General features: G+C 46.5%; 1 long non-coding RNA gene across 1 annotated transcript; it reads right to left on the reverse strand.

Moving 5' to 3' along the window:
• Window positions 1-10683: 10683 nt before the first annotated feature.
• On the reverse strand, window positions 10684-14618 carry LOC122941695. The gene is made up of 7 exons (XR_006390481.1): window positions 13905-14618; window positions 13683-13820; window positions 13511-13588; window positions 11843-11920; window positions 11587-11730; window positions 11089-11292; window positions 10684-10968 (listed from the first exon to the last, which is right to left on the reverse strand). It is a non-coding gene; the product is annotated as an uncharacterized LOC122941695 (long non-coding RNA).
• Window positions 14619-15084: the final 466 nt, after the last annotated feature.

A 15084-nucleotide genomic window follows, 5' to 3' on the forward strand; every position in this document is an offset into this window, starting at 1 on the left:
ACGAGCCAATACTTGGCTTTCTCATTGGGACATGGGGCTACGAAATATTCTATTTCCCAACTATATCATGTCATGAGAGAATCAATAGATAACAAAGTGAAAGCCGGTCTCTTTAAGAAATGGGGTAGGAAGTTACAGGTCCCGTTGGTGGTGGAGGAGGTTCTGACGGGGTGGGAAAGGGTATGCAAAGCAGTACCCTGCGAAAAGTGGAGGGAGTCGCATTTCCGTCTCATGCATTCGGCAATATACGCGTTTAATGTTTCGAGACGTTCACCCAAAATGGGGTACTTGACAGCCTGCCCGAAATGTGGTACTGAGCATGCAGACCTATTACATTGTGTGTGGGAGTGTGACTTCGTCCAAACATTTTGGAAGGCGGTGGTGGTGTGGATTAGGGACTGGTTTGACGCTGTTACACAGCCCGTACTGTTTTGCTCTTTCATGTTTTTGAGGATGCATCCAAACCTCGAGGGATAATTGATGTGGCCTTATTGGTGTCTCTCCGTGGTCTTCTGAATGACTGGTTGAAACCCAGTACTCCATCAAATTAGTGAGTTGATTTCTCAGATGTCTCACTTCATGTATATAGATAAATTGGACACGGAACATCAGAAAGAGAGAAAGACCAAAAATTTATTTCGCAAATGGCAAACATTTATTGAGAAGCATATTCCGCGGGGAGATATCAATGAGCTGATGGCATCATTCAAATATACAGAATGGTACTCGAATGCAGTGCTAACTGGGAGATTGACGACGTTGAGGGTAGATAACGGAGGGTTATAGCCTGACAATAATATTTGAAATTATGATAGGGGAGGGGATTGTAGGATTGGACATCCTGGAGAGTGGGAAGGGGGGATAGGGTGGGAGGGGGGAGTTGAGCCTTTTGATATTATTTCACTGCTTGGTCTTTTGTTGTATCTATAAAAACAAAAAGGTGATGTATTATATGCATATTTATGTGACATGCTGAGAAAATGACATGTATTATTGATGCATCACGAATAAAAAATATGTTACAAAAGAACTTCAAGGAAAGAGGTTCGATTCTTGTTAAGAAGGCTTCAGGGTGTCCAAGAAAGTCCAGCAAGCGCCAGGATCGTCTTCTAAAGAGGATTCAGCTGCGGGATCGGAGTGCCACCAGTGCAGAGCTTGCTCAGGAATGGCAGCAGGCAGGTGTGAGCGCATCTGCACGCACAGTGAGGCGAAGACTTTTGGAAGGTGGCCTGGTGTTAAGAAGGGCAGAAAAGAAGCCATTTGTCTCCAAAAAAAACATCAGGGACAGATTGATCTTCTGCAGAAAATATGGTGAATGGACTGCTGAGGACTGGGGCAAAGTCATATTCTCCGATAAAGCCTCTTTCCGATTGTTTGGGGCATCAGGAAAAAGACTTGTCCGGAGAAGAAAAGGTGAGCGCTACCATCAGTCCTGTGTCACGCCAACAGTAAAGCATCATGAGACCATTCATGTGTGGGGTCGCTTGTCATCCAAGGGAGTGGGCTCACTCACAATATTGCCCAAAAACACAGCCATGAATAAAGAATGGTACCAAAACACCCTCCAACAGCAACTTCTTCCAACAATCCAACAACAGTTTGGTAAAGAACAATGCATTTTCCAGCACGATGGAGCACCGTGCCATAAGGCAAAAGTGATAACTAAGTGGCTCGGGGACCAAAACGTTGACATTTTGGATCCATGGCCTGGAAACTCCCCAGATCTTAATCCCATTGAGAACTTGTGGTCAATCCTCAAGAGGCGGGTGGACAAACAAAAACCCACTAATTCTGACAAACTCCAAGAAGTGATTATGAAAGAATGGGTTGCTATCAGTCAGGAATTGGCCCAGAAGTTGATTGAGAGCATGCCCAGTGGAATTGCAGAGGTCCTGAAAAAGAAGGGCCAACACTGCAAATACTGACTCTTTGCACAAATGTCATATAATTGTCGATAAAAGCCTTTGAAACGTATGAAGTGCGTGTAATTATATTTCACTACATCACAGAAACAACTGAAACAAAGATCTAAAAGCAGTTTAGCAGCAAACTTTGTGAAAACTAATATTTGTGTCATAATATTTATGCAATCACATAAAGCATGAACTCATTAGCCGAGCACAGTTTAATTATTTTGAGGGTACATCCACCCTGTAGTTACCTGCTACAGCTCCCTACTGCTGTCTGCCTCTGTTTCTGGAATCTTGTTGACATGCTTGGCAGTGAGGGCAGTGGCGTAGCATGGGTTGCCAGCACCCAGGGCAAGCCAAGTAATGCGCCCCCCCCCAACCTATGGACACGCCCCTTTAAAAAATAATAATGCAGTAGATGTCACCTGCAGTCCTATGTAACACCACAGATAACACAGTAATAACTCTCTGAGTACAGATAATGTAGTAGATGGGTGTGAGGCCCCAGAATTCAGAATACACACAGTGTGACCTGAAGTCTGGGGCACCACAGAATTTTTTTTAGATTCCTCACTTTACTATCATCCTCAGATAACAACCCCCACCCCCATAGTGCCCATAAGTATAATGCCCTCTGTATACTTAGAATATATAATGGCCCTTCTGCATTATTATTATTATTGCCCCCTCTGTATTGTTATTAATATTATAATGGCCGCCTATGTAGTATTATTGTCCCATGTAAAATACATCACTCCCCCTGCCTTCAGCCCCTCCAGCATACAGTCCTGTGTAAGATAAATCACTCCCCTGCCTTAAGCCCTTCCAGCATACAGTCCCATGTAAAATACATCACTCCCGGTGCCTTCAGCCCCTCCAGCATACAGTCCCATGTAAGATACATCCCCTCGCCACCTTCAGACCCTCCAGCATACAGTCCCATGTAAATAATATCACACTCCCTCTCTTCGCCGCCTGCCTTCAGCCCCTCCAGCATACAGTCCCATGTAAGATACATCACTCTCCTGCCTTCAGCCCCTCCAGCATACAGTCCCATGTAAGATACATCCCCTCACCACCTTCAGACCCTCCAGCATACAGTCCCATGTAAATAATAACACACTCCCTCTCTTCGCCGCCTGCCTTCAGCCCCTCCAGCATACAGTCCCATGTAAGATACATCACTCCCTCTGCCTTCCAGTCTGTCTTGCAAACAGTTTCTGGTGCTGGTGAATGATGACCAGAGACAGTACTGCCCAGAGGATGCCATATACCAGGCCTACCACCAGCATTACCCCCTTCATATACCGCCTGGTCACCCTGACCAGACGGGCAGGCAGTATATGAAAGGGTAAGTAATACTGGTAGGCCTGGTATATGGACAGCAGAGATGGCATCCTCTGGGTAGTACTGTCTCTGGTCATCCTTCACGAGCACCCTGACTGCCATCTGCTTGGCCTGGCTCTCATGGCACTTCACTGCCTGCTGTTTGGCTTTCAGCAGTGAGTGACAGTCAGTGACACAGTGTGACTGAGTCACTCCCTGAGTGTTAGATGTGGGGTGAGTCAAGAGGCACTCAAGCTAGTTTGTGGGACCTTTTAGCAAGGAATGGCAGCGGATCAAAATCAGAGTTAGTTAGCAGGCATAGGATGCACCTTTTCTGGGTAGAGATTTCCATAAAGTGACCCCCCATGGAAGTCCTGTCCAGCAGACCCCTTTGGGTTAGGTAGCCCACATTTTCAGGGTTTGTAGAGGAGGTTTACGGCTACAAGAGGAGCCCTCAATCTAGTCTATGGGCAGCTAACGTGCGTATTAGGAGGTTCTGCAGTAGCTAGGGTATGTATTATGACCTGCAGTGGTTGAGGTGTGTATTATGACCTAAAGCAGCTGAGGTGTGTATTATGAGGTTATGCAGTAGCTGGGGTGTGTATTATGACCTGCAGTGGTTAAGGTGTTTATTTAGGCCTGCAGAAGCTGGGTTATGTAATATGCGGTTCTGCAGCAGCTGAGTTGAGTATTCTGAGGTTCTGCAGCAGCTAGGGTGTGTATTATGACCTGCAGTGGTTGAGGTGCGTATTATGAGGTTCTGCAGCAACTAGATTATGTATTATGACCTGAAGCAGCTAAGATGTGTATTCTGAGGTTCTGCAGCAGCTAGGGTGTGTATTATAACCTGCAGTGGTTGAGGTGTGTATTTAGGCCTGCAGCAGCTGGGTTGTATATTATGAGGTTCTGCAGCAGCTGAGTTGAGTATTGTGAGGTTCTGCAGAAGCTAAGATGTGCATTCTGAGGTTCTGCAGCAGCTAGGGTGTGTATTATGACCTGAAGCAGCTGAGTTGTGTATTATGATGTTCTGCAACAGCTAGGTTGTGCATTATGACCCTTAAGCAGCTGAGGTGTGTATTATGAGGTTTTGCAGCAGCTGGGGTATGTATTATGACCTACAGTGGTTGAGGTGTGCATTTAGGCCTGCAGAAGCTGGGCTGTGTATTATGAGGTTCTGCAGCAGATGAGTTGATTATTGTGAGGTTCTGCAGCAGCGGAGGTGAGTATTATGAGGTTCTGCAGCAGCTAAAGTGTGTATTAGGAGGTTCTTCAGCAGCTGAGGGGTGTATTATTAGGTTCTGCTGTAGCTGGGGTGTGTATTATAACCTACAGTGGTTGAGGTGTGCATTTAGGCCTGCAGAAGCTGGGCTGTGTATTATGAGGTTCTGCAGCAGATGAGTTGATTATTGTGAGGTTCTGCAGCAGCTAAGATGTGTATTCTGAGGTTCTGCAGCAGCTAGGGTGTGTATTATGACCTGCAGTGGTTAAGGTGTGGATTATGACCCGAAGCAGCTGAGGTGTGTATTATGAGGTTCTGCAGCAGCGGAGGTGAGTATTATGAGGTTCTTCAGCAGCTGAGGAGTGAATTATTAGGTTCTGCAGTAGCTGGGGTGTGTATTATGACCTGCAGCAGCTAAGGTGTGTATTATGAGGTTCTGCAGCAGCTAAGGTGTGTATTATGAGGTGTGAGGCAGTAATAGGCCTTACGGCTGCTATGGGATAGATATGGCAGGAGTTTCCATTTCTTCGCTGTCAATCAGCAGGTCAGAGGCTGCACCAGGTGGAACAATCAGTCTGGGATAAGAGCCCAGTCCAGACTGTTAGGTCCCTTTCACACGAGCGAGTTTTCCGCGCGGGTGCAATGCGTGACGTGAACGCATTGCACCCGCACTGAATCCTGACCCATTCATTTCAATGGGTCTGTGTACATGAGCCTTAGGCCTCTTTCACACTACAGTATGTCCATTTCAGTGTTTTGCGGTCCGTTTTTCACGGATCCGTTGTTCCGTTTTTTTGCTTCCGTTGTGGTTCCGTTTCCGTTTCGTTGTTCCGTTCCGTTTTTCCGTATGGCATATACAGTATACAGTAATTACATAGAAAAATTTTGGCTGGGCATAACATTTTCAATACATGGTTCAGAAAAAACGGAACGGATACGGAAGACATACGGATGCATTTCCGTATGTGTTCCATTTTTTTGGCGGACCCATTGACTTGAATGGAGCCACGGACAGTGATTTGCGGCCAAATATAGGACATGTTCTATCTTTCAACGGAACGGAAAAACGGGAATACGGAAACGGAATGCATACGGAACACATTCATTTTTTTTTTGCGGAACCATTGAAATGAATGGTTCCGTATACGGACCGTATACGGATCGCAAAAAACGGACCGCAAAACGGAAAAAAAAACGGTAGTGTGAAAGAGGCCTTAGGCTGGTTTCACACGGGTGTTGCGGATTGGGGCCGGATGCGTTCAGAGTGCGTTTAGTGAAACTCGCACTATTTTGCAAGCAAGTTCAGTCAGTTTTGTCTGCGATTGCGTTTAGTTGTTCAGTTTTTTCCGCGCGGGTGCAATGCGTTTTGAAGCGTTTTCTACGCGCGTGATAAAAACGGAATGTTTACAAACAGCATCTATTAGCAACCATCAGTGAAAAACGCATCGCACCCGCACTTGCTTGCGGATGCAATGCGTTTTTCACGCAGCCCCATTCACTTCTATGGGGCCAGGGCTGCATGAAAAACGCAGAATATAGAACATGCTGCGATTTTCACAACGCAGAACTGATGCGTGAAAAACAACGCTCATGTACACAGACCCATTGAAATGAATGGGTCAGGATTCAGTGCGGGTGCTATGCATTCACGTCACGCATTGCACCCGCGCGGAAAACTTGCTCGTGTGAAAGGGACCTTAGAAGGAGAAAGAGTCTGTGTGCAGCAGAGGCCTGGGAAGGCTCTGTACAAGTGGGCTCAGCCGAGCTGGCTGAGGGGCCACAGGGCTAGGTGTTAGCCTGAACTTTGGGGGACTCAGCAAGGTCTTGGAATCGACGGTCGCTAGGCCAGAGTCAGGAGGACTTCTGGGCCACAATCCCCCCAAAAGGTACTGGACTTTGTTACAGCCTGGAAGTGCTGGATTGTTAGGCTGGGAAAAGCCGCATGTTCTTCCCGTGTGTGAACGGGGCTTTCAGTGAGGTAGGGAGTCCTCATGTTTAGTTAGAGCCCAGCCGGGCAGGTGTTTTATTTGTATTGTTTGTTTTGGTTTTGCTGAGGTGCCAAATAAAATCAATGTTTGGCCCCTAAGCCTGTGGTCGATGAAGATCATTGTGAGAATGACCCCCCCCCTTACGATTGGTGTCGGATGCGGGCAAGTTGTCCATGAGAGAAGGGAAACGGTCGGTTGCTAGGGGCAACGACGAGACAGCAAGTGCTGCTGAAAGCTGTTTTGCAGTGTGTGGAGTTAAAGGGCCGGAAGCCTGTTTGTTCGGTGGAGCAGGTGCTGCTCGTGCTATTCTGGACTATTTTTGCTGTGGTGCAGAGATTAAAAGGGCCAAAAGCCCAGAGAAGAGACTGACTGACTGACTGAAAAAAAACAAAAAAACAAACAAAACATTTTTGTTGTCACTATGAGGTTTGTGAAGACCCACCTGCAGCAGGACTATGCAATGGATGATTGTGAGGTCAGAAGATCTGATACAGAAAGATCCTGCGAGTTGGTGATTGGGGGAATCTCGCTGTGGGTCACTTTAGATTCCCGCCAACGCGTGTCCTAGGTTAAGCCTGAAGTACTGGACTTTCTAAAGAGGGGGCCAGAGACAGATGTCACCGTGTCTCTGACCTTTATCCCGGACTATGGCCCTGTGCAATGGGAGCTCTTAAAATGTGAGACCCTGGAAGTGGAGTTTGTGCTTGGCAAAGACTTTCCGTTCTTCTGGCAGCTATGGCGTGGGAAAAAAAGCTTCGAGTTGTGCAGCTGGAGTTCCAGAGGAAAAGATGTGTGCCGTTGCCAAGGGCAACAGTCGGGAAGAAAAGGAGGTGGAGAGCGGTGCGGCTCTCAGGAGATCCTATGTTTCCTGCACGTGTGCGCAAAGTCCTAAAGAGTACCGTCCAGGAAAAGTCGGGACTCCAGGCCATGCTGTTTCCGGTGGCAACGTTTGCAGTAAGGAGTCTGCGGGTGTTCGGGATACCAGGAACCAAGAGAAGGCTGGTGATCTTGGTAGAGATGTCCTGGGAATATCGTTGTCTCCCGAATCAACGACGTCAGGCGGTAAGGCTGTTCCTGTTAATAGTTGTGTGGCAGATCCAGTGACCGTGAGCCGGCCGCAGTGGAAACCGGCTGGGTCAGTGACAAAAAAATCACTGAGGCGAAAAACCGTCTCGGAAGTGTATGACATTGGGAAAAACACAGTGTCTGAACAGGCGGGTAAGCCTGTTGCGGTTACTCCCTCGCAGGAACCTGCAGGGGAGAAGGCTTCTGGGTCGGCCAAAGAGACGGTGGTGAAAGTCAGAGGTCCCATGCTAGCCCGGGTAAGATGTAGCATGATGGTCGCCTCAGAGACAGATAGAGCGTTACATATTCGGGACAATTATGTGGATAATACGGACTGGTGGGTCTCACTGAGGGAGAGTCTCCGGTGAGAACTTGGACTTGTGAACCTGATGTTACAAATACGCTTATACATGAGGGAATGGTAGGTGGTAATTTCCCCTTATGCTTGGAGGTTTTAAGTAATGGAGACACTTCAGCAGAGAGTGACAAAACTCCTGCAGAACCTGTACCTTTCTCTTCAAATGATGATGTGAAGGAGCTGCACATTGAGAACAAGGGTGCAGACAAGGTGCAAAGTGATGGTACCATGTTTGCTGAAATGCATAATGGAAATGTGAAGTCATGTGAAATATGTGATAATAATGACATGCCTTTTTCTTTGCAGGCTGTGATTGGGGAAAAAGCTCCCCCTGTTGGTAAACATGTGTCTGATATAAATGTTGAAGAAACACCGCTAGGAGACCCCATTGTAGACAATGTGGCGGGACTAGAGGGTGTACCACACGTACCAGAGGTGGATGTGCAGTCTCCACAGGTTTCTATGATTAATAAAATGTCCCAAGTGGGGATTGACTCATGGGTGCCCCTAGAGACTAGAGGTCAGGGTTAATAATGACACGAGCAGTATAAGTGGCTTATGTGCCGTGACAGTTAGCAACTCCGAGAGTGAGGCTACCATGTCTAGACCCAGCAAAACTAAAGTGGTTACTAGTAGCGACCAGATGACAGTTATATCTGACGAGACGAGAGTTCAGTCGGGTGACAGCCTAGTGTCTCAAGCTCATATCCAGACAGCTGTAGATGACCTGACAGGACAGTACAGCTACAAACTTGAAGATGTTTTCACTCGCTCTGCACAGTCCCTAGATACACTATAGATGGGGCTAGCGGTTCTCACAGAGCAACTGGAATCTCCAGAGGAGTCACAGAAAGTTTAGTTCCTTCAGTTCATTCGTCACTAATAGAAGCGGAAATTCTCCAACTTCAAGAGGAACTTGCAGCTTCTGAGCGATCCAGACTTCATGCAGAGCAGGAAAGAGATGAGCTGGCTGATGAGGTTCTAAACAGCGCCTCAGAAAAATCTGCTCTCTTGGAGGAGAGAAGACATTTGGAAGCCAGGATGGCTCAACTTGATCAAGAGTTGCATGATCGGATGGTAGACCTGGACCACCAGAAATAAATTGTGTCTAAATTGGAGAAGAAACAGAAGATATTGGACAAGCTCCTGGCTGAAGAGAAAACCATCTCGGCCAGATATGCCGAAGAACGTGACCAAGCGGAGACTGATGCTCGAGAGAAGGGGACCAAGGCCCTCTCCTTGGCCAGAGCTCTTAAAGAAGTACTTGAGGAGCGAGATGAATTTGAGAGGCTGAACAGGCAACTCAGAGCAGAGATGGAAGATCTCATGAGCTCAAAAGATGACGTCGGGAAGAACGTCTATGAGAGGTGGAAAATGAGAAACCTGAAGAGGAGAGTCCTCTGAAGGATGTCAAGAGGTCTAAGCCAGAGACTGCTAGAAGGCGGTCTGGAGATGATGGGGCTGTAGTACCACCCGAGGCAGAGAAGATGGAAGGTCTTTCTGCTGAACCCGTTGATGGGGCTGATGTGGATGCAGAGGCCAAGAGTCTCATGACAGTGTGTAACCAGGACCAGGTCGCAAAAGACGTCCCCTCCGCCTACAAGGTCTTCCAAGTAGCCAGCAGCCTGCTGGGGAAGAAATATGAGGAGATAGACAACCAGTATGCAGATCCTGTCTACTACTGTGGGCTGGCTCTCCTGAATTCCTCCCAAAAGGAGAACAGTGTCCTGGGTGAGCCCTTGGAGAAAGAGGAGAAGGACTTAAAAGGGCAAGTATATGATGCCGGGTCCAAGGAAACAAAGGCTGAAGAAGTTGAGGCCGAGGTGTTGGAGGACGTGAAGTCCTCAGGTGCTGCAGAGACCAATGTGGAAGAAACTGATGCCAAAGTGGGGGAAACCACAGCTGGGAAGATGGAAGATGTGCACCGGAGGCACTTTAAAAAAGCGTGCAGGGACAAGCCTGCTCTGCTGAAGGAGAAAACATCTTCTGAGAGAAGTTCCAGAGGCCAAAGGCTAAATGTGGAGAGAACAAGAAAGAAAAGAGAGGCCACGAGTGCGAAGGCATAACGTCCTAGCTCGTAAAAGAGAGTACCTGCTCATGAGATGGGGAAGAAAGTCCCATAGATATGATCTACTCCATAATAAACTGTGTTCGTGACAAACCAAGCGCTGTTGTCCTGGGTCTGGCAGAATAAAGGGAAGACTGTAGGCCAGGTAGATGCCCTCTCACAAGCATCTGGGTTTGGTGCTAGTGTTCACCCCTACGGGCTTGAACAAAGGGGGGTGGGATATGTGAGGCAGTGATAGGCCTCACGGCTGCTAGGGGAGAGATGTGGCAGGAGTTTCCATTTCTTCGCTGTCAATCAGCAGGTCAGAGGCTGCACCAGGTGGAACAATCAGTCTGGGATAAGAGCCCAGTCCAGACTGTTAGGAGGATGAAGAGTCTGTGTGCAGCAGAGGCTTGGGAAGGCTCTGTACAAGTAAGCTCAGCCGAGATGGCTGAGGGGCCACGGGGCTAGGTGTTAGCCTGAACTTTGGGGGACTCCGCAAGGTCTTGGAATCGACGGTCACTAGGCCAGAGTCAGTTTGTTTTGGTTTTGCTGAGGTGCCAAATAAAAGCAGCGTTTGGCCCCTAACCCTGTGGTCAATGAAGATCATTGTGAGAATGACCCCCGAATAAGACACGATCCCTTACAGAGGTTATGTGTGTAACCAATGATCGGTCTCCCTGTGAGGTCTGTGACAATGCTAGAAAACCCCATTAATACCCTAATAAACTTCCAGACACAAAGTGTTCAATAAAAAAAGAATATATTTATAGATCAAACTAATTATCCAAAACACCAAAAAATAATGAAAGTGCATTTATTGAACAAACCCCATTATCAGTCCCAAAAAATTATGAAATTATATTTATTCAGCAAACCCCGTCATGCCAAACCACGGCAAATAAAAACAACAAAAAACGAATGTCACTGTTTCCACTGAAATCACTTCTTCCATTGCTCTAAAATTTCTTTGATCCTTGGTAGATTGTTCTTCCATAGCAGTCCAATGCATTTCCTCACCTCCTCTTCACTTGGCCGATGATCTTGAAGCAATCCTGTCAAGAATAAATTAAAAAAAAATGTATTAAGGCTTGGATGTGAAGGAGGCTATCCACTGCTCCTGCTATGGCCACCTCCTGAGGTAAACTATTGCATTAGGGTTATGTTAATCTTACCAATTGTATAGTGCACTCGCACCCTGTTCTGCAATTTCCTCCACCGATCATATAAATGTTGCCCATGGACAGCAGACTCAGCAAGGCATTTTTTTGAGGGTGTGGTTCTCCACACCAAGAGGATACTTTTTAATTAATTTTTCAAACTTGTCCTCTTTTGATCTTATAACAGGCAAGGTTGCAGGTTTTTCCACTACTTCGGTTCTAAAGAAGAGACACAGATTTTAATAAAGGTGATAATAATCTGCCTTTCCTTTAGGAACCCAATCATGTTTTCCGTGCATTTATGTCTCATAACAGCTCAGCGATCCTCATAGCAAGCACCTTGATACATCATTGACCAACTTTATTTTGGCCTCTGTCAGGGTTGTCTTGATCTCATCATCGCTGCAATGCTTCATGCACTTCCTAAACAATTGGGTTCCCAGGATAGGAGGTAGTCCATAAACAACAATAAGGAGAATACAAGAAGGGTCATCCTTCGGTGCAAAAACAGACCTGCCAGTTGGAGTTAGTAGCATCCTTCAATAAAACACTGTGTGCATTTGTATAAAATGTAGTGTGCAAAATATAGTCCATGGCTGGACTATAGAAGCTCATTATCTTCGAAGTCGTGTACTTCTCTGGAGATCTTCAGTCCTTCTGAGGAAAAAAGAAAGAAAGAAGAAAGTCCAACGTTATAACCTGATATCAGGACATTCACTGGAAGATTTGTGATTATCGACCAAATAAAATCAATGTCTGCTATGGTTACCTGCTAGAGCTTGCTGGTGCCGTCTGCCTCTGCCTCCGGGACCTCGTTGACATCGCTGGCAATGAGGGAGTTTTTGCTCTGCAATAAAACATAAATGAGGTTCTGAAGCAGCTAAGTTGTGTATTAGGAGATTCTGCAGTAGCTGGGGTATGTATTATGAACAGGGATGTCCCGATACCAGTATCAGTATCGGGACCGATACCGGACATTTGCATGAGTACCAGGGACGATACCTCATGGCCGTGCAGCGGGTCCTGTGTCCCAGATCAGCGGTGGGTCCCATGTTGTCTTCCGGGGGACGGCAGGGTGTCCCAGCTGATCGGCGTGGGGGCGGGACTTTTGTGTGGCGGCTCCCAAGTGCCATGAAGTTGCCTAGCACTGGGAGGAAGTTAAAGCCACTTCCTCCCAGTATTCTGGTGCATCCGCATGGGAACGCTTTCAGCAGGCCAGGTGGATATGGTGCATGAAATGGAGGAGAAATTAAGTTAGTTTCTCTCCAATTCATGTTCAAACAGACAAACAGTGAATAATAAAATAAGGTGGGGGGATGGGCATATAATAGTGATCCCCAACCAGCCAAAGGCTGTCTGGCCATGCTGGGAGTTGTAGTTTTCCAACAGCTGAAGGCACGCTGGTTGGGAAACACTGTTATATGCCCATTCCCCTCCTTGTATGCCAGTGTTTCCCAACCAGTGTGCCTCCAGCTGTTGCAAAACCACACCTCTCGGCATGCCCGCACAGCCAAAGGCTGGGTTGGGAAACACTGTTATATGCCCATTTATTAATTTATTAACCCTTATATAAAGGAAAAGTAGAGCAGTTGTCCATAGCAACCAAATTCCAGATTTAATTTTTTTAGTTGCTATCAGCAACTGCGCCACTGTTTCTTTGTACAAGGTTTGATAAATCTCTCCTATGACTAAATTAAATTGAAATTTGCTGTAAAAACATTACCACGCCATAATTGGTATCGGTAATTGGTATCGGTGAGTACTTAAATAAAAGTATCGGTACTCGTACTCGGTCTTAGAAAATTGGTATCGGGACATCCCAAATTATGACCTACAGTGGTTGAGGTGTTTATTTAGGCCTGCAGAAGCTGGGTTGTGTATTATGAGCTTCTGCAGCATCTGAGTTGATTATTGTGAGGTTGTGCAGGAGCTACGATATGTATTATGAGGTTCTGCAGCAGATTGGGTGTGTATTATGACCTGCAGTGGTTAAGGAGTGTATTATGACCTGAAGCAGCTAAGTTGAGTATTGTAAGATTCTGCAGCAAGCCTAAGATGTGTATTCTGAGGTTCTGCAGCAGCTAGGGTGTGTATTATGACCTGCAGTTGTTGAGGTGTGTATTTAGGCCTGCAGCAGTTGGGTTGCATATTATGAGGTTCTGCAGCAGCTGAGGTGAGTATTGTAAGGTTCTGCAGCAGCTAGGTTGTGTATTATGACCTGCAGTGGTTAAGGTGTGGATTATGATCTAAAGCAGCTGAGGTGTGTATTATGAGGTTCTGCAGCAGCGGAGGTGAGTATTATGAGGTCCTGCAGCAGCTAAGGTGTGTATTAGGAGGTTCTTCAGCAGCTGAGGTGTGTATTATTAGGTTCTGCAGTAGCTGGGGTATGTATTATGACCTGCAGTGGTTAAAATCAATCAATTTCTGGTATAGTTACCTGCTAGAGCTTGCTGGTGCTGTCTGCCTCTGCTTCGGGGACCTCGTTGACATCGCTGGAAATCAGGGAGTTTTTGCTCTGCAATAAAACATAAATAAACATTAATATGCAATCATAGAAAGCATCCACTCATTAGTAAAACATAATGATATTATTTTGGCAGTCTATTCACCTTGAAGTCCAGCCAGTATCATCCTGGTCACTGATTGTGTCCTGGGAAGTAATGTCCTCATCTTCCTCCCTGTCGTTATCCTTTGCAGTCGAGTCGTCTTCATCCTGGCTTGCCTGACGATCTTCTGGATCCAGATTTCTTTATAGGAAACATATAAAGCGCAAATGACTTAGCAATCAATATTGCAGAGCAAGAATTGTTTTTACTCCCACAATCAAGTACCTTGAGGTGCTGGCTTGGTGGCTCATCACTCGTGACTTGCCCTGCTTGTATTACTAGGTAGTAGCCGTGGCAAATGTCTGTTAGTGTCTTTTCTCTATAGGCTTCTTTCAGCCGTGAGGTTGGTATGTGCCAGATATTTGGAAAACATATTCTTTTCCGAGTCCGAATAATTAGGAATGGTCTAAGTTTTCACTAACCCTCCTGACAAGCTGGCTTCTTTTTGTATCCACTGTCCACTTTGTCTGTAGGATTCTATAATTTAGACGGAAAGTGCAACTAAATAGACTAAAGAAATTTTACCAATACTGAGAAGACATAGGCTGTCACAAAACACTGACTATCCAGGGTGTCATCAATTTCCTCCATTTCTCCATCTTCTCTTCTTCCTTGTCCTTCCTCATGGTCTTCTTCTGGAATGCTGTCTCTATCTTCTGTATCTTGGTCCTCGGTCTCAGCTGGCACATCCTCAAATTTTTCTTCAGGCTCCACATTGCCATGTGCGACCTCCAAATCTTCTTGAGGTTGGATTGTGTCCTCATCTTCTTCCGTGTGAAGTGGCTGTACTTGAGAGGCCGCTACTTGCGATGTGGTGGTGGGGACACAAAGGTAGTGTCACGACCATGGTCATGGTCGTGACTCCTGAACCGCATGCTGTTGCCTCACTTGTGGTTGCCGCGGGCAACAAGTTGGTATTTTGTATGTCGCAGTATAGCAGCCTGAGCTGGTGCTAGGCAGCTTACTGCAATGTGCATGCGGTTGCACCTGGCAACCTGTTTTTGTTAGGTGTGTCTTTTGTATGTCTGGTGTGCACAGGGTTTTAGTTATGTGTGCACTTTCCCCTTTAAGTGGCTTCCATCCCTTGCCTGGTGTAGGAAGGGTTAACTCCCTCTTTGTGTGAACACTGGGTGTGTGTGTGTGGCTACATGGGCTATTTAGCCTCAGTTGAGAGCAGAGGTCTGAGGGGTACTCCAGGCATGTTGCTGGAGTCATCCTCCTGGTTTGTATACCATCTGCCAGTGAGGGCCACCCTAGTGGTCATAAACGTTATATGTGATGTTTAGTTGATGTTGCTTTTCAATCTATGTTTTATGCAGCTATGGATCTGGGTTCCTGTGTGTATATGTATGTGTGCACGGGATCCAGTCAGCAAGACTGTGGCAGGTAGGTTTGGAACTAGTGT

The sequence above is a fragment of the Bufo gargarizans genome, chromosome 6, assembly GCF_014858855.1.
Source record: "Bufo gargarizans isolate SCDJY-AF-19 chromosome 6, ASM1485885v1, whole genome shotgun sequence".
In the NCBI taxonomy this organism is placed as follows: domain Eukaryota; kingdom Metazoa; phylum Chordata; class Amphibia; order Anura; family Bufonidae; genus Bufo; species Bufo gargarizans.